Raw genomic sequence first — 20,657 nt, 5'->3', positions numbered from 1 at the left:
AAGAAGGTTCTTCTGAAAGCCAAAAGAGGTTTTGGGTTGCCCCACGAAAAAGCACTCGTACGATAACAAAAAAGGTCTCGAAGATTTATTCGGGAGATATAGCAGAGCACTGGAGACTCACGCCCGCAACGACAGCATGCTACGCTATCCCGGAAAGCTTGGCATGCCGGACATCTCAGACTGTGACTACTGCATGCCGTAATGCCCTGTGACGTCACCCGGATCTCTGAGCACGCCGGACATCTACGACCGCGACACCAGACCCCAGGCAGTAAAAGGCTTCATGTTCCGCTTAATTATAGAAGGCTCCATTTTATGTTAACAGAATGCACGACAGAGCATCTAGGACCAAAAAACTTCCGTGGCCCTTAAGCGGGCCATGGACCCCACGCCGTATTGGCTTTGTTTATCGCGCTCGCTGATTCTCTAGAAAATCCGCACCACTTGGAAAAAATGTGCTCCCGTGGGCCTGCCTGTGTTGTGTAACTCATGTAAAAGAACCCAATGCACTTATCGAAATAGAGAAGGGGTTTCGCCCCTGTGTTCCTGGTTCAATTGGCAGCATTGCGGCAGTTGTAAAACATTACATGGTGCTATGTTAAAGGATTAGGTTCCATAGTTAGAACGTAGTCCCACATACCTTGCAGGAAATACTGTATAATAATAACTTTCGATTTATATAGCGCCTAATAACTAACACTTAATTCTCTAAGCGCTTTACATTAGTGCCCTGGTCATAGGGCCAATAACATCCTTTTAATGTTTCTCAGCTCCCTTGGGAGTATACAACCTGGGCAACAGTTTGTTATCGCTCCAAAGGCTTTTTCATTCACAATATCAACCTCTACCCTCGCAGGTACCCATTTATTCCCCTGGGTGAAGAGAAGCAATTATAGTAAAGTATCTTGCTCAAGGACACAAGTGTCACGACCGGGATTCGAACCCACACTCCGGTGAAAACGCACCAGAACTTGAATTCGATGCTCTTAACCACTCGGACATGACACTCTATGTATAATACAGTGCAAGCTATATAAGGAGCATATATATAAAGCTATATTTATATTGGCTATACACAAAGCGTACCACAAACCTCAAGATTTTGTAAACGTCTGAAAATGTTATCATAAATCCCAGTACTTTAAAAGAGCTATGATTTTGGCCCCAGGGGCTTTAGAGCACTTTGTCTGGCAGTCCTTTTAAGATTATTAACTGTACTTTCTCTACACTTCCTTCAAAATTGTTCTTTTGCCCAAATCCTCCAACTAGGATTTAGTTGTTACCGCTACTTGATCGACTTAAATTTTTTGTCATAAAACAGATGGGTGTCTGGGCACCTACAAAGATTTAATGATTGTGGAACTTATTGGGTTCGAACCCATGACCTCTGCATTCTTGACCAGAACCACTAGACCACTGCTCGTGCCCGATGTCGAGAGGTTTGAATCCTGTTATTACCAATACTATAGTTGAATTCTTGTTGTTGGAGTCCAAGTGGGTCTGAGTCCCTGTTGTGAGTCCATACAAGTATGCCCCCCCCCCCCACCACCACCGATTTTGAGTCCCCTTTTGTCTCGATGATGTTGAGGGGCCACTTTGAATCATGTAAATAATTACAATTTCTGTAGTTGAGGTCTTACATACCCTCCGCGTATGGATCTGGGTCCCTTAGTCAAGGCGCACCAGCAACCCCAGATATCACAAACCCAAATGTCACGCGCACGAAAAATTAGACCAGCTCGAGTGGCAAAGCGCCTGTACCAACTTTTGTTTTGCTACCGATTTTGGTACATTTTTTGTACAAGTGCCTAATGCATTGCGTGCTAAGTTGTTGGCCATAAGAAGACCCCAGTCTGAAGATTATAATAATACATGTACATGTACCTAGATTGGACGCATGCTTACAAAAGTGCGCGAACATACGCGCCATTAGTCGCACACAAAAATTACTGGTTCTTGGCTCAAAAGTTCTGTGCTGAGAGCAACGCAAGGAAAATGCATTATAAATATTTCACGATCATGAGTAAACTGATTAAAAAACAAGTTGGTAAAGGTGCTTTGCGGCTTTGCCCTCACGCCGGAATTTTTAGTGTGTGCTATCTGGGGCGGCTATCGACGCGTGCGCCTTGACTAAAGGCTACTGTTGTACTATACCCAAGTGCAACCCCCCTCCCCCTCTCCACCGAGTTTGTGTCCCCTTTTGCCTCGATGGCGAGAAGTCACTGCTATAGTCGAGTTCTTGTTGGAAGAGTCCGAGTATGGAACTGAGTCCCTGTTGTACGAGTTTGAGTGCAATTCAACCCCCCCCCCTCCCCCACCGAGATTGAGTCCCCTTCATAGTTCAAATTCCACCCGAGAAATAATGCCTGTGATTTTGTTCACAGGACTCGGGAAAGTACTGAGTAAACAGTGCTTTCACACAAAAACCAAAATTAATATTTATTATCCCCGATGCAAATTTAACATCTATTATATCATTGCTACCAATACATAGGTTTCCAATTGCCCATTGCTACCGGGCATTCTCGGTAGTCTAGTTGGTAAGACACTGGTTGTGGGTTTGCATCTCCCCCGAGTAATATGTCTGAGAATTGTGTTCATAAGGACTCAGGAAATTAGTGAGTATTCAGTTCTTTCACACATTGGTGCATGGGCGTCAATCTGTCTTGAAAGATGGGGGGGGGGGGACATCTCAGAGGTACTCATAACATTTATGGCGTGGGAAGCGGGCCCCGGAAAAATTTAGGCCGTAGATGGAAAAATTTAGGTCGCAGATGCAAAAATTACAGTAACTGTAAACATGTCAATCCGCCTTCGATCCAGGTAGCATGCTCTAGCCGGATTGACCAGGGTTGAATATCTCAATCAAAATTGCCTTTTTTTCGTTAAACGGTTCATGCATTAGCCAGTTCACGTAAAGACAAGTCGAAAAGAAGCGAGGCTGAACCGGAGAGGACACGGGTAGGTTTCATCCTGTTTCAAATGGAGTTAGTGTGAAAAGGCCTAAAATTACACAAGTTTTAGGGGGCAAATCTGTCAAAGAGTGAACACACGAGTGTGAAACCTTAAATTTTGCATTCTCGATGCTCTGTGGTGCAATCTACGGAATATAAAGCCTTTAAAATGAGAGCAGCAGTAGAACCTTTGGGTTAACAGCATCTTCAGTGAGCATGCGAGTGTGAAACCTTTACAGCATGAGACAATTTTGCATTTTAGATGCTCTGTTGTGTAATCTTTTGGGATTTTGGCAGTACTTTCATTTAAACAAAACTAAAATCGATGGGTATGTGTAGATGATTGTTCGCAATGTTTGTACGCTAATGACTATTCGCAACAACATAATTTACTTACAAAACACCATCAGACGTCAAAATTAGTCGCAACTAGTGTCAAAGTAATGCAACTATTTAAGGTGGGATTAGTCGAGTAGTAAATTTCACTAGTCGCCCAGGTCTACTCAGCCTGGCTGGCGGTACAGGGGGATGAGCCGCACCCTCACTTCGCCATTATTTTAAAGTTCTTGGTGCACAGTGTTGAGGAGGCAAGGAGGTGGGTGGGGGGAGGGGGAGCTCTCCGGTCGGTAGCAGTCCTCAAGGGAAAGCTTGCTGGCGGTGAATGAGCTGCCTCTGAAATGGTGTCGGCGAGCCTGTTGATCTTGTGTAAGCGGTTGGGGAGTTGGTACTGGTTTCTCCTGGACTGGCGCACCCTCGCTCTGGTAGAGGTGTTTTGTGTCCCCTTGTGTGGCTCTCAACCATCGGTGAAGGCGGCGTCTGAGACGGTTATGGGTGAAACTGTTCTCCTCACCTGGGTGCTCCACAGAGGTGGTCTTGGCTTCTTTGTGGTGCACACCCTGTTGATGAAAAGGTCCGCTGGTGCTGGATAGTCTATGTGGTGCAGGGTTCTCCGATGGGGGCCGTCTCTTCAGGTGCACTGCTAGGTACACTCCACCTGCTGTACTTTTATCTCAACTTCACTTCTGTGGACCTCCAATTTGGACGGGCTGTTCCATGTGATGCATGCCTCGGTGATGATCCTGGCTCTCCTGTGAGGGTGCTCTCAGGTGCTCTGCTGAGTTCGCCAGGCTCCACTCCGGACCCGACAAAGCAACCGATCACTTCTCTGGCTGGTCACTAGCCCCCAAATGCTCTACTCCCATCTCAACATCACTTCTATGGACCTCCAGCTCGGGCAGGTTATTCCATGTGGTGCATGCCTCGGCGATGATTCTGGCTCTCCGGTGAAGGCCTTCTCCTCAGGTGCATTGCTAAGTTTGCACGGCTCCACTCCGGACGCGACGAAGCAACCGATTACTTCTCTGGCTGCTCACTAGCCCCTGCACACTCCATCTGCTCTACTCCCATCTCAACATCACTTCTGTGGACCTCCAGCTCGAGCGTACTATTCCATGTGGTGCAGGACTCGGCGATGATTCTGGCTCTCCTCTGGTGAGGACCGTCTCTTCAGGTGCACTGCTGGGTTTGCCAGGCTCCACAACAGACCGAACAAAGCAACCGAGCACTGCTCTGGCTGGTCACTAGCCCCTGGACACCCCATATTTCTGCTCTACCTCCATTTCAATGCCACTTCCTTGGACCTCTAGCTCTTCAGATAGTCTCCATAGCACCATACTTTAGATAGTTCTGTGGTGCAATTTGCTGTCGGTTAGACCAGAAACACAGGGACCAGCTCCTTTTCATAACGATTTAAGTGCAGTGGGTTCTATTACATGTACATGTAGGTGCTTTTAGCAGCTTTACGTCTCATCAGAAGGATGAAACATCGTGGTTAAGTGTCTTGCGACTGGGCCTCAAACCCTCACTTTAATGCTCACTTGCTAGGCCATGACATCCCCACCTGCGTGTCATGATCAAAGTCTACTTGTGGCTGGACATAGAAACATGTACTCGACTCAACCTCTACAAGCATGCGCATTGACCATCACATCACAAACAAAAGTTGGCTGTCATTATTATCTTATGTGTGTTTGTGTGGTAACTGGTTGAGAATTGAGAATTTATTGTCTGGCCACAGACTGGGTGAGATATTCTGACAAGTGCCCCTTTAACTCCCTTTTCACTGCAAAACATGTTTTGGGTACCGTACAATGAAATACATGTAACTTAAGACTATGAACAAAGCTTAGTGCAAAATTACGTTTTACATGTAAGATACTCTATTATAAATCCCAGTGCTATAAAGAGCCATGAATTTGGTCCTAGGGGTCTTTGGAACTTTTAGTTTTGCAGTCCTTGTAGTTGTAGAATTATCAACTGTAACTCCTCTCTCCCCACAGGTAACTCAATGTTCTTTCGTCCATTGTCTTTTCCACCAAACCCATTTAACTCACTGTAAAGTCCATACGATAAAGAACATTAAGGACATTTACACTTTGACTTGCTTAACCAACTCTTTCTGTTATCAAATGTAATGGGTGTGTACACGTAGTTAGTTTGTGTATGCTCCTTAAAAGTCTAGTGTGTGATTGGGGAACTTACCTATAATGTTTAACTTTTTCCCAATAGAGATTAATTTGAAGAGATTTAACCCCAGTTCTAACCTGAGCCAAAAAAGGTTCCAAGTACATGTACATGTACATGGAGTAAGTAACTGGAAGAGATCAATACCAAATTTTTTCCCTGAACAAAATGTTCTTTCCGGAAGAGATTAACCTAAAGTGATCAACCTTGAATCTTCTTAGAACCAAAATTTCTCCCAAGAAGAAATTAAACTTCAAGAGATCAATCCCTCCTCTTATCCGAACGAATAATTATTTCAAGATAAGATTAACATTTATAAAGAGACATACCCTGATTCTTCTCAGAACCAATCAATTTTTCCAGAAGAGATTAGCCAAGCAGTGTATGCTGATTCTTATCGGAATCAATATTTCTTCCCAGTAGAGATTAACTTAAAGAAAACCAACCCCCAACCAACATATTTTTGCCAGTAGAAATTAACTTTAAAGAAATCAGCACTGGCTTTTCTCTGAACCAATGTTTCATTCTGGAAGAGATCAGCATCAACAGCTCAACCCTGGTTCCTCTCACAGCCAATTTCTCCTCTCAATTTCTCCATAGTAGAGATTAGAGAGAGCAACCCCAGTTCTTCTTTGATTCGTTGAACCAAATATTTCTTTCCATTAGAGAATGACATTTTATAAAGAGATCAACCTGGTTTTATGACCAATATTTCTTTCTGAAAGAGAATATCAACATTTAAGCTCAACCTTGTATATAGTTATTCCCAAAAGAAATAAACTTAAATTGATCAAACTCGGTTCTTTCCTATACCACAATTTCTTCCCAGTCGAAATGTATTAAAAGAAATCCACAATGAAGTTTAATGTTGTCGTTTTGTTTTCCCTAACAGAAACTACCCTCATTTAGTTGTTTCCCGTAAACTGCATTTTGCAGATTTTAATATGATTATCATTGTTTTCAATAAATACAAATCATCAAACCCAGAACTATCATCTTTCTCTATGTCAATGTCACTTTCAGTTTCTTTAAATATATTTAAAACGAGCAACTCATCAATAAAAGATAACCAACACATTTTGACTTCTAAGCTTCAATTTATACCAAACATTTATTTTTTATCTCTCACAAACAATCAGACTTTTACATGTATGACAATAATTTGTATTATTATTTTTTGAGGTGGGGGCTGCGGTTCAGGGCTTACACAAACTAATCTGTTTTAAGCTGGACACAATGTTGAAGGCACAACTTCTTATACAGCTGCCATTTCTAAACAAAATACATGGCTGGCAATTGGTACTTATTGTACATGTACATGTCACAGTGCACCTGTAACAAGGCACAATATAATGTGCTTTTTGGGAATACTGCTAGATTTCACATGTTTTAAGAAAGGGTATACTTTTGGTTTCTGCTCTACAAGTTAATGACCATAAACACATAATCGGTAAAGAGCACTGGAGAGCTGTTGATATTACATGTTGTAAAATATTGTGGAGTTTTAGAGAAAGAGGCAATTTTCACCCCAAAATGTGTATGTAAAAAGGCACAAAGCTTTTCCAGGCGTCTGAAAGCACTCAATTCTATGCATAAAGGGTGTTTTTACTTTCATTATTGACATGCAACTTTTTATGAACAATTTACCCCAAATTATCGCAGCTTTGTTTTTTGATATTGCTTTGTGTATGCAGGATGCTCCGAAAGTATGCTGGGAAAATTACCGAGAGTATAGACCCCTTGTTTGCAATACGCGCAGCGTACTCACATGTGCATACCCTGGGTGTTATTTTGGGTGTCAAAATCATATACAAACATGCACAAAACAGAGTTGACACCCAAAATTACGCACATTGTTCGGAGGCACATTCTGTATTGTGTAAGAAATCAATAGCTCGCCCTTGAAGAATGCGAAATGCTACAGGTACGCTGAGGTCACATGCACGTTTTTACGCACAGAGAGCAGCTATTGTCCAATGATCTGCCTTCTTTTTGAGAGTGTGATGTCATATGCAATGGGTCTATACCCTGCCTTTAAAGCAAGATTTTACAAGAGAATTGAAGTACTGTATTTAGATATTGAACCACTTGTGTAGCGATTGCAGAACACCCCAAACTAAACCCCAAAATTTACAAGAAATGTCTTCTGATCTCAAACCACAGTCTCATCCGACACACATAGGCGTAGCGCTCTAGTAGGGCAGTTAGTTTTCATACAACCCATATAGGCGTAGCACACTTGTAAAGCAGTTGATTTTCTACAGGGACAAATTCTACATGGACCGGACACAGGTGATGTGACGAGTTGTTCACTTGGGCAGTGTGTAGGTAGTACCTCAGTGGGGCACAGGTGTTTCTTGAATGCGGGCAAGACAATGGGGACAGTGGTGATCACCTGCTGTGGTGGAATCACCATCTCTTCTCCAGCGATAAGACGAAGACTCATGCGCAAATCCTATTTCGCAGCTTGTCCTGCAAATAACGCGGCAAATTTGCTTAGGGCACGGGGGCCACCCACGAAGGGCCACGTACACCCGCAAAGCATGTACGCGGGCAGGTCGGATGAGACCAATGCTTTAGCCATTGCAAATCATAAAATCAAGTTGGAATTGTCATAATGTTTTTTCCAGAACTGGAGAACTGGATTATATGATAGCATCTTGAAACAGTTGATCAAGAAGAGGTTGGGGTGTGGGCCAAGGAGGTTGATTGGAGAGGTTGATAGCTGTGACCATGGTTACTGCCATCCTTCTCAAGAAGGTGTACATGTGTGTTGTGGCATAATAGAAGATGAGTCTCTCATACAGCAGAACTGAAAGTCAAAAGATATGTAAAGAAGAATGATTAAAATGTGTTTTTTCCACCCCCACAGGTGATGCATGTTTTTCTACAGTTCAACATTGAGGATGTTTTGTGAACAGTTATCTCGAACAATGTCTATGATGATGTCAGTGCATGTGAAGATTATACTGTGGATGAGAAAGCAATGCTGGTACCCCAATGGCTGACTGATCTGACATATTTGATGGCAACAAAATGCATGTGTGATCAAGAATAGATCATGCAAAAAACAACTGTTGATCATTTGGTGAGTATTTTTTTTCAGTTTCTTTGATTGGGAGTTACTGTTTCTATCACTGCTATACACTATGTGTAGTGAGTGTAAAAGCATTTCTTCTCCATTTTGCGAAAATCTTGTATCTCAAATGAAAATGCCCCGTTAAAAAATGTTGGCATTTGGTGTGTACATGGGTCGTTTTAAAGGCACTGGACATCTTTGGTAGTTCTCAAAGATCAGTATTCTCACTTGGTGTATTTCAACATATGCATAAAATAACAAATCTGTGAAAAATTTAACTTTTAAATTGGTCATTGAAGTTGCAAGAGAGTAATGAAAAAAATTACACCCATGTTCCACAATGTGTGTGCTTTCAGATCCCAGGTGAAGTATTTTAATATTTGAGTGAGAAATTACAACTTTCTCAAAAGATATGTTACTTTAGAGGGAGCTGTTTCTCATAATGTTTCATACTCTCTATCGCTCGTTACCAAGTAAGTTTTTATGCTTACATTTTTTTTGAGTAATTACCAATAATGTATCAGTGCCTTTAAGCAATATTCAATAAAATTTTAAGAAAATTGAAATTGTTGTGCTATTAGGAGTTGCGCTGACATGGCAGTTTAAAGGATTCGGGTGCTTTTTCAAAATGTCCACAGATTTACATTAAACTTACAGGGTTTGAAGATAATGTTAGTGGAAAGCTTCCCTTCAAATATTACTAACTAAGAATGTGTTGTTTTTGAGAAATGAGTAAAACAAGTCACAAAATAGTTTTGGTCTCATGACACCAAAGTTATTTTAGCATGTAAAATCCCCTTAACCAGTTATGGTATTATACCAAAACCATAGCATAACTGGTTACAACGTTTTTACATGCTAAAACTGAGACAAAAATTATTACTTTTACTCATTTCTCAAAAACTACAGCACCTCAGTAAGTAAAATTTCTAGGGAAGCTTTCTACTATCATAATCTTCAAACTGTGTAAGTTTAATGTATATCTGTTGACATTGTGTTTTTTGTTAGGAAAAAGTACATATACCTTTTAAGTAAGGCACCAACAAACTTCTCCTTTAATAGTTATCGTTGAACATGTACTGGCCTTCCAATCGCAGGTTAGAAGCATTGATTTTGATCAAGAGAGATGAACAATGGCCAAACATAAGAAAGTTCAAGCTCAAACAACCCAAATAACCATGATTTTTTTTATTGTCATTTTGTGCTCCAGTGGCTTGTTAGAACTTTAAATCTGAAAATCTTGCTAAATGCACCTTATTTGTAAATGTTAATGTTAACTACAAGTAGTTGTAATAAGTGACATCAAAGTTGGTGAGAAAGCTAGCACCATATTCGCAAAAGTTTAAATATTGTTTACACTTCAGTTATTTTCCTCATTAACAGAAGTGACCCCGTTCCCCCCAAAATCCTCAAAAGAATTCTTGAGAATCCAATATCACAATTACAACTTTATAATAGGGGGTATATGTCACATATCGAGCACATGCACAACAAAATTTGGCAAATTATAGATCAGGTGCTCTATATGTACGAAGCGCTATATAATTGTTGTTATTATTATCAAAATGACGCGATGGTGTTTTATCATAATTGCACACAGCAGTCAGACGGCTATTGCTAAAAGTAAGGCAAATATAAATGATGCCTTACCATGCCAGTAATTGCTTGCTTACCATTGTGTTCCTTTCGTCTTTATGTTAAGACTGCTGCCCTTGTTCATAAATACACCACCCGCCTTCATGTCGACACCGCGAATGGTCCTGTTGGTGCTGCCCACCGCCCTGGTGGTGCTGCCCACCGCCCTGGTGGTGCTGCCAACCGCCCTGGTTGTACTGTCCTTGGTAATTTGGAGGGTTTTCTGTAAATCAAACCAAACACAAACAAGTTAACTATAAAAATCTCCATTTACCAAGAGTGCCTTTAAATGTCTCATCTTCGAAATTGTGTACATCTCACCTATACCAATGTCCGAAACGTGCATTATCTCTTTATAGAGAGCTACATGACATGTCACACGAGAAAATTTACAGACAACCAGTTCCAGTTCTCAAACAAGAATATAAATCATTAAACTTTCAGTTTACTCGTTATTTCATGGTGATAGTGAGTTACACCTAGAATAGAGTAATGGAACTTGTGCAGCTGATGTTGCGTTTTTAATGCTGACAGTTTGCCCTGTGTGTGATAAAGGACAATGTCTCTAAACAGCATCCCAAAATAAGGTGGGACGGCTATAATAATGACAGTGCAAACAGGGGATACAACAAAGACGAAATGATAAACATATCACTTACGTCTCTCCTGTGGTTCTCGACGATAAGAGGCTGTAGGGTTCCCAGGAGCAGGAGGCGGCGCAGAAGAGGTGGTCTGTGATTGTACCCTCTTCACGATGTCCGAAGGTTCCTGTCGGTTTGCCATGATGCTTAAACAAAAAATTCCCTGAAATTTATAGTTGTCTGTCTGTACTTCTCAATTTCTAGCAGGTTGTCACATCCAAAATGTTCAGCGAATATTCTCCTGCTTCCAAAACTTGCATTATTTATAGTCAACAAGCCAAATAACGCACCATAATTATTGTTACGCACAAACTCAGGTCGTGTGACCGTTATGTCATCAGTCAGAACCATCCGCGGAGCATGTTGCGCAATGGGTTAGGTGTATTGTAATACACCGATTTAGATGCGAGGTGAATAGAAGTTCACTGTTCACATCGTAGAATAAGGGCGACCTAAATTCATATCCAACCTCCATTTCGTTCAGTAAAGACTCCATACATGTATAAATTCAGTATGTACAAAAAAATCACCAATACATGAGGTCGTCGCGTTTTGTGGGTGTAGTGAGTTTGGGATGCGGGGAGGGGGGCGACGAGTTCGTTTGGCATTAACTACGTACGCCCATCTACGTGCTAAGACTGTCTGTTTACTGCAATCTAAATGTCTTTTGAATGTTGACTTTGACGGCAACTTGATATAAAATTTCAAATCGGTGAGATCCAAGATTCAAATTTTGTATATCAACGGTTAACATTAAAACAAATTACGCCCACCATTAGACATTGCATATGGGGCATCTATGTTTGTTTGTTTTTTTTTGTTTTTTTTGTTTTTTTTTTTTTTTGGGGGGGGGGGCAGGGGCGTCTAGGTGAGGGGTATGGAGTCAGATTCCATGTCGCATGTTGACTTAATTTCACCGACCCAAACAATTTTTGTAAAAAAAAGTACAGTTGGTACAAATTTTCGAAGCTTGAGAATTTTATTCCATATTTCCAGGGACACCAAAGATTCAGCAAAGGAACTTATCAGTAAGTCTTTCGATTAGCATAGTCATACATTTTTACATTTCAAATCACATTGAAGCAACAGAAATGTTGTAAATCTTGTTTTAATATAATGAAATCTCCTTAGCGTCTGAACAGGTTTTTAAAGGGAAATCTTAGTTGAAATTTAAAGAATTTAAAATTGATTTAGCCAAAAGTAGTTTAGGTAGCATTCTCTTTTTAGTTTGTGTTCTTTATCCAGATTGTTTTTGGGCAACGTTGTATTTAAGTGTTGGGGATGGGGGCAAAACAAGGAGTACATACCGTGAAGCAAATTGGCTTTGATGTGAAACTCAGTAGGCCTACTAACTTCTATAACATGTTGTTGAACCCAAGTCAATGATTTGGAATAATTGTTGAACAATTGGCTGTTGGGATTTGGTATTTCAACTCAAGTATTGGTCTTCGATCCACGATTCAAATCATTGAGAAATTAAAAGGACATTTATCTATCTAAGACTCGATCAAGTTGTTGATGATTGATTGCTACATTTATTATGTAACTTGTTTTTAGTAGCTTTAACAGATCTAAGATTAGCCTAGGTTAAGTTGTTGATACTTGAGTACTACATATTGTTGCTTTAAAGGATTTTTGTAGTTTTTTGCAACACAAACACAATGTCCACAGACTTACATTGAAATTAAACCATTTGAAGATATTGATAGTAGAAAGCTTCCCTTAAAATATTCCTCGCTGAGGTGCTGCTTTTTTTGTGGAGAAATGAGTAAAACAGTGTCACTACAGCTCATCAGCTTGTAATATTTGAAGGGAAGCTTTCTACTATCATTATCTTGAAACTATGTGAGTTTGATGTAAATCTGTGGACATTGCGTTTTGTGCCCTTCAACAAGTACCAATACCCTTAAAAAGATCTAAGATTAATCTAAGTTAAAGATCTTGACGATTGATCACTTCATTTATTAATTAACTTATTCTTTACGAGCTTTAAAAGATATAAAATTAATTTAAACTAACTACGAGCTAAAGCTTTTGAATTCTTTACTAGCTTTAAAAATTATAACATTAATTTAAAGTAACTACGAGCTAAAGCTTTTTCATGTGGATTAACGTTCCTTCTGTGTGGCATCTTTGTCAAGGAATAAGACGCTCAGATCTGTAAACGGTGAAGTTCATTGACGTGGAACCTGTGAAGCCAAACACAAAGACAAAACGCACCTTTAAACAAAGAGTCGGTGAGTGAAAGCTTTCCATTAAACTAGTCCACCGTGTAAATATTATGTTCGTAATGGCGCTGTATGGACACTATTGGTAATTCCTCAACATAGTTAGCATACAACTTGTCTTGGTAAAGAGCAATGGAGAGCTGTTGACAGTAAAAAAAAAAAAAAAACATTGGGAGAAACTGGTCCCTTTTGAAGTAATCAGTTGTTGAGAAAGGTATCCAAATAGTAAAAGACGTCAGGTCTAAAGCCAGGTTAATTTTTTTTGGCATCTGGAAGCAAACAAATTTGTGTGCGAGGGTGTTTTCTCTGTCAATATTCTCTTGCAACTTCGAGTGAGAATTCTGGTCTTTGAAAGTTACCAAACGTGTCCAGTGCCGTTAATGATTAATTTATAATGGGTGCGTTCGTTTAGCTTCCCGGGTCGACCCCGGTGTGTGGCGTTTTCTTTTTCCAGGACGAACGTGTTCAGATAATTACCCACGTTCGTCTTGGGGGAAAAAAAAAACCGCAACACACCGGGGTCGACACAGGGAAGCTAAACGAACGCACCCAATAATACATGTATGCTGATTCATTCACAACCAATGAACCCCCCCCCCCCCCCCGCTGGTTTTGTCGTTGTGCCAGACCTCATTGGTGTTTACTTACTTTATTTATTGATTGTTAAATGTTGACGAAAAACAAAAGGATAGTTAAAACGTACCTTTACAGATCGTTCTTTTTTCTTCTCGGAAATCACTTCTTGGCCTTGGTCTTTCTAGTCTTCTTGGTACCAGAGCCAGTTGCCTTTTGGGTTGATATTTGCTTTTGCAATTCACGAAGTACCATCACGGCTATGAAGGGAATAAATTATTTTGGTTCAACTTCATTCAGGCTATGTTATAAAAAAAAATCTTCAGATGCATAAACATGTTTTGAGCTTACGCAGAATTTGCTCTTCCGTTTCATGTTGAATGCATACATGCAATATCAAGGGAACAAAAATGATGTTTTAACTTGGCTTCATTTTGGCTTTTGCAAGTGTTTGCTATGTACAGTGTACATGGCTTTTTATTCAGAAGCATAAACAATTTCTACACATATATTCAAGTAAGGCTTGCTGTAACACCATGATTGTAATAATAATCTCTAAATGAGTTGGGGTGGTTCTGAAAAGAACCATTGGTTTCAACTCGATGTATCGATCAGATCGTCGTCTGATGGAGAAAGCTCAACATCATAGATTTAAAACCTGTTAAACATTTCTCTGGCATCGTTGTACTGTACCTACCAGCCCGTTCGGATACTTCTCGTTTGAAAGACGCCGTACTTTGGCTACTGGAAGGCTTTCGGTAGACTCTCTTGCCCTGGGGCTCCCTTTTTGAGCAAGGCATATTGAATAATTTCCAGGTATTGGCCTTATCGTCAGAACTACAGACAAACCTTTTGGACATGTATATCTCTGAACGTATCGTGTAATGGCATTACACGATAAATGGCATGTTCACGGTATTTTGGCGCCTCGGTTTTTGTACCAAATGGTGATCACATATTTCGCGGCTATGATTGGTCAATGACAAACTATGACGCATGCATACATATCAGGAAAGACATGTTTATACACGGTCTCCAAACGGTGGAAAAGTAGTCCCTAAATTATCATCTGCGTGGTATATTGTTGTTTTGTTTTTCTTTTTGTTCACCCTCCCCCTCCTCAAATCTAGGTTTGTTTTATTTTTTTATAATGTTAAAGGCTGTGTTTACCTGATCAGCTGGAATGTCCTCTAATTTTTGGATCTCACATCCATTATAATATCAAAGCCACCATTTACACAATACTATGATGACGTGGGTTAGCAAAGAGAAAACGGGGTGTCCCCAATAGTTGTTGTATTGCGAAACCAGCATTTTTTATTCATGTCTGCTGTCAAAATGTTAATGATAAAACTACCAAGATCTGAGCCTCCCCAAAACTGCCAGCCTGAGTAGAGTGTGTTCTGTGACATATTGAAGGAATATTCACATTAAGTTCAAATGAAAATGGGGAAATGTTTTTATCGACGTAGGTCCTAGAAGTTCTTTAACAAAGTGTAACATAATTTACCAAAAAACACGTTACATAATTAGAATTGTTGAAAACTAAACAAGTAACGATTAATACTGGACAATGGCGATGTTAGACTATCTAGTGCAGTTAAATCCGATGTGAATATCATTATAAGGTTACTGGTTACTGATTTTTCTCTTGTTAAAGAACTTCTACATTGTTGAACTGTATTGTAGCAGTCCACACTGATTGAACTATACGGGAAAGCATTGGCCTAATGAGACTTCATTCTCTCTTTGTGTTTGAGAGCATTCATAAGGGTTTGTCATTTAAACATTAGTTTCAAATAAATTTACCTGTTTTGATCTTTCTGATTTATCTTTTGGATGGTTTACAAACCTTGAAATATTTAGTAAGTTATATACATTTATATTGGCCCCTTGCATGACTCGCAGTGCACTTACACCATCCTACCTTGTTTGCCAAATTGGTATTCAAAATCGTGCTCAAACATGCCAGAAAGATTGGAATCCCAAATTGCTGGAAATGATAGACTATCTAATCTGCCTCCTTTTGCCTCGGAGATGGCGCTTTTAGAGAGTATGACGTCATATGCAAGGGGTCTATAACCAAATTGTTTTCGGACAAATGACCTACCTAAAGTGGTCATATGTTTTTAAGGAATTTTCCTGCATTTCAGGCTCCTAAACCAACACCCCCCCCCCCCACAAAAAAAATGGTGGAGCACAAAATCAGTACTTAAAGGCAGTGGACACTATTGGTAATTACTCAAAATAATTATTAGCATAAAAACTTACTTGATTACGAGTAATGGGGAGAGGTTGTTAATAGTATAAAATATTGTGAGAAACGGCCCCCTCTGAAGTGACGTGGTTTTCGAGAAAGAAGAAATTTTCCACGCATTTGATTTCGAGACCTCAAGTTTAGAATTTGAGGTCTCGAAATCAAGCATCGCTGAAAGCACACAACTTCGTGTGACGAGGGTGTTTTTTCTTTCATAGTTATCTCGCAACTCCGACGACCAATCGAGCTCAAATGTTCACAGGTTTATTATTTTAAGCGTATATGTTGAGGTACACCAAGTGAGAAGACTGGTCTTTGACAATTACCTATAGTGTCCAATGTCTTTAATGAATTGTATTAAAACATAGGAGTTGAAGAACAATGGTGCTTTCTTTAACGAGGGTTGGATTGTACACACAACTGAGATTATTCACTAGAATGGCCCAGAGATAATCAAATCAGTGCAAAATTATTTAGTGGAGGCACATAGTGTAAAGTTAACAAAACATTTCCAAGGCCGAAGGTTCATGTTGTTGCTGATAGTCCATTTTCGTTAGTAGGTGTACACATTCAAACAGGGGACCTATAACAAAAGAGGACATTAGAGTCCACAGTTCGGGAAAGGTACACGGTTGGAAAACGTGTACAAAACCAATGGGAGATGTTGCGTTCAAACAATAGAAGGACAAAATCAGGTCCTGGGTTGCAGGCGTATTTATACAGGCTTGGGTGTACCAGTGAGGAAGGAAAAGTGTGGTTTCACTTCTGGCTGTGATTGTTTGGTGTTCGATGTGTAAGGTCAAGACTCCTCCTTTGGGGGATGGGTGATGCTGTCTCAATGTGTTGACTCCCTGTACCGTGGAAGAAAAACACAAAACAATAGTTCGTGTTAGATTGCTAAAATCACTTATTTATATGAGTTCTGTCATTACTTTTCTCATGGCACAGAAAACTTAACGTATTACTTTGAGCATGGCAAACAACTTGAGAGTGCAAGTTTTTACACTACATTAACTGTAAACCTGACTCACCAGTTATGGTTCCGAGTCTATCCGTAGTACACACGCACCTTAGCAGAAGTTGAACACTTTCGTCCCCTGTAGTCGGTTATGATAACTGCGTATCTGTTATTGTTGTGCAAGTCAACGTCAGCTTTCTTGATCACCATTGAAATCTTGCCAGATCTTGCGCTCCCATTATAACAAACATAATTTGTATCATTTCTCTGCCACATGATGTTCACGGGAGTAGATGCCTCATATTCAACTGTGAGTGAAACTCGTCTTCCTTGTAACTGTCGTCTGTTACGAAGGGGTGTTACAACTGGATCTGTAAATAATAATGATCTTTTTTTAGATATGCGCTTTATCATAGCTTGAAGGGCGTATCAATACGGAAGCCGGGTAGTGCCAGGAGATAAGAAGTGAAATATTTTTTTCATGAGCACAAGAATATTTTTTTGTACCATTTATCTGGCGGCCGCCACATATTATCTGGCGGCCGCTACATAATTATCTGGCGGCCGCCACTTAATTATCTGGCGGCCGCCACATAATTATCTGGCGGCCGCCACATAATATTCTGGACTACACGTTCTTTACTTTGCGGATTTCGAGTGCGTGTTTTGATGCTCTCGTGTTACCACGACGACTTGCTCCACCCTGGTCCTGCTGCTCTGCCGGATATTAAGTGGCGTCCGCCAGTTAATCAAGTGGCGGCCGCCAGATAATAAGTGGCGGCCGCCGGATAATTAAATGGCGGCCGCCGGAAATTAAGTTATTATAATTATGTAGCGGCCGCCAGATAATATGTGGCGGCCGCCAGATAATTATGTAGCGGCCGCCAGATAATTATGTAGCGGCCGCCAGATAATATGTGGTGGCCGCCAGATAATTATGTAGCGGCCGCCAGATAATATGTGGCGACCGCCAGATAAATGGTACAAAAAAATATTCTCGCGCTCATGAAAAAAATATTTCACTTCTTATCTCCTGGCACTATCCGGCTTCCGTATATCAAAGCGCTGTGACATTATTACCCCTCAACCATCCCAGCTCCCTTGGGAGTTTACAGCTTGCGTTGCGAGTTACCGCACTCCAAACTAAACACTCACATAAACCATATCTGCTCTCATAAGGTTCCCATTTTACCCCTGGGTGGAGAAAAGCTTGTGGTTAAGTGTCTTGCTCAAGGACACAAGTGTCACAACCGGGATTTTAATTACATCCCGATGACTTTAACCACCAGAACTTGAGTATGATGCTCTTATACGCCCGGCCACAACACCCACCCCTTAAGACAGACATGTTGTGATGTTTTTAAGTTGTATTTAGTTCATAACAACAAAGCTATAGCTTGCACTGGCAATGCCAAGTCTTTAAGAAAGAGTGTATAATGTTGTTATAATCAGAGTTAAACTTCACAGTACTATTAGTTTCACAATACTTGTCCCTCACAATACTTGGAACTTTATGTCACACACATTGATGACGTTCTACTTAAAGTGTACAAAGCTTGACTGCGGCCTGTACGGTTTTCCCGACCCGTAGGCCCATACGGTGTAGAAGAAGCCACACAGGGTAAGACTAGGTATAGGTACCATACCTATACTAATCTATGACGACCTGCATTGCCATGTCATGGCAGTAGCATTATTGAAATACATGTTTGATGTGGAGTATGTACTGCCGAATTTCATTTTAAGACACTAACCCCTTTCCGTCGGCTCTCTCAAAGGCACGTTGCTGGAACGAAGTTGTTCAGAGAAAGTCTCCTTGTCCTGTGTTTCGTACGGCATCTTGAAACCTTCCCCTTTCTGATAATGTCAACCTGCAATTTTTTACTGTGATTGCTGTCTAGTTAATCGTGTGCAGTTAGCGACGGGGTGATGTCCACATGTATGTACACAATGTGTGCTTGTCGGTTAATAGGCGGTGTGATATTGCCTTGAATGTATTATGGTTTGTATGCTGCACGGAATAATTTTTCTTCTTTCGTTCACAGACCTGCATAATAATACTCTCGGGCCCGATTTCAGCCAATCACATGCACTTGCATATTCATTTATTGAAATGAGTTGTATTATGTTAATTCCAAAATTACAGACCTGAGGTCATCGGTTACGGGGATTCCCCTATTAAGAAGACTGCCCACGCGTCACGAGGTGAGCCATAATGGCGGTACAGCTGACCTTTGACTATTGATGCAGTAGCGTTATCGGGGGGGGGGGGATTTTTTTACCCTTACCCTATGCTAACTAAGGGGCCACAGTAAGCATTTTAGTTTGTCCGTTTCTGCAGAGGTCTTGCATTTAAAAAAAAGGTAAAATTATGGAAGGCGTTGTTACTACACACATGGGCTACTGGTGTGGTGTAAGGTGCTAGCCTTTGAGCACAGCCATGTTTATCGCATGCGGTGTTAATAACCTGTACAGGAGTGAGCGTGCACTCGGAATCCCTGCCCATCCCACTTAATAAGAGCAAAGTCAAAATGAAATAATATGGCCCATTCATGGACCCCTCCCCCTCAAAAAAAAGTAAAACAAAAAAATACAAGCCTGTATGCTTCGTTTTTGAAAGGGCAAGAGCACCAAGGCATTTCTCCTCTGTAAAGGATAGCCTATGAGGAAATCTTAAACTTCTACTGGAGCATTTCAAGGGCACCAAGGCAATGACCATGGAGGCAATCACCTTCGTTGCTCCTGTGAATTACCATGCATGTAAATTAATTAAATAACGTTACATAAAAACTTACTGAAATGGTATGTCTTTGCCCGCTTGTGCCCCAATAACATGGTCCGGATACGCCTTCGACGTGATATAGAAAACGGCAATCTCACAAGTTCCATACAAACATGACACAGTGATATATAATCCTATTTCACAAGCTTTGATCATTTCCCTGCTTTTTGACGTTCATTGGAGTTGACCTTGTAATGTGTTTGTAAGTCGATTGGTTTATTTTGTCAAAATTGGAATGTTTCAGAGAGAAGAAATGTTACTCCTCAACCCTTTCACATTCCAAGTTATTTTTTGGTCTGATTGGTTGAAGAGAGGCTTTAATGTCAAGTTCAGTTTGGTTATGCACTCATTTAACAGTAGATAGAGTTTGCTCATGAAACAAGTTGTTGTTGGAAACAAGTGCAAGGCTATTATCACACGTAAGAACAGTACAAATATCATGTTACCAGGTACTCTTTCAAAACGAAATTTGAAACATGGCGTCATCGAACATCAAAAATAAACAGGTATGTACATTAAAAAATATATTACATTGTGTGGATACTATCGAAAGTGAATAATCATCAGCATTCAAAAAACACACAAACCGTGCGAAATCATTCAGACCAAATTAAGTGTCTTGATTTTGACCTTTTACAAAAAAAGGGATTTTAAACACAAAAGGACGACAAAACATTACATTGCATACATTGTAGTCCGATTAATGAAACAAAATGCAACGAGTAAAGTTAAAGTAAAAGTTGACGTTTATCGAGGCAACATTTTGTTCACCATAAACAGACTATTTGTTGTACTTTCCGGATTTGAATGTAAATAACTTACATATCTATACCTGAAACCTTCTTAAACTTTAATTTTTTTTAATTGTCCACCATTTTTGTGTCTTAAATGTCATCACTCATAATTGAGGAATCCCTCAAGTCGCAATTTTGTGCAATGTGCATGGCACTATTCTTTGAACAATGACATTATTATACATGTAATTTTTTTGGCAAATAATCTTGAAAGATACTGATCAATTTCACGA

At 40.3% G+C, this 20,657-nt stretch overlaps 3 long non-coding RNA genes across 3 annotated transcripts; all 3 read right to left on the bottom strand.

Annotated features, from left to right (window-relative positions):
* Positions 1 to 6,564: 6,564 nt before the first annotated feature.
* On the bottom strand, positions 6,565 to 11,097 carry LOC117298581. The gene is made up of 3 exons (XR_004519981.1): positions 10,851 to 11,097; positions 10,230 to 10,414; positions 6,565 to 8,289 (listed from the first exon to the last, which is right to left on the bottom strand). It is a non-coding gene; the product is annotated as an uncharacterized LOC117298581 (long non-coding RNA).
* A 1,540-nt stretch (positions 11,098 to 12,637) lies between these two features.
* Positions 12,638 to 14,588, bottom strand: LOC117298874. Its single transcript, XR_004520007.1, has 3 exons — positions 14,331 to 14,588; positions 13,764 to 13,893; positions 12,638 to 13,021 (listed from the first exon to the last, which is right to left on the bottom strand). It is a non-coding gene; the product is annotated as an uncharacterized LOC117298874 (long non-coding RNA).
* Positions 14,589 to 16,164: 1,576 nt separating this feature from the next.
* Positions 16,165 to 18,836, bottom strand: LOC117298774. Its single transcript, XR_004519990.1, has 3 exons — positions 18,603 to 18,836; positions 16,922 to 17,219; positions 16,165 to 16,741 (listed from the first exon to the last, which is right to left on the bottom strand). It is a non-coding gene; the product is annotated as an uncharacterized LOC117298774 (long non-coding RNA).
* Positions 18,837 to 20,657: the final 1,821 nt, after the last annotated feature.

The sequence above is a fragment of the Asterias rubens genome, chromosome 13, assembly GCF_902459465.1.
Source record: "Asterias rubens chromosome 13, eAstRub1.3, whole genome shotgun sequence".
Lineage (NCBI taxonomy): Eukaryota > Metazoa > Echinodermata > Asteroidea > Forcipulatida > Asteriidae > Asterias > Asterias rubens.
The sequence above is the reverse complement of the archived record's forward strand: the minus strand, read 5'-3'. Positions and strand labels throughout refer to the sequence as shown.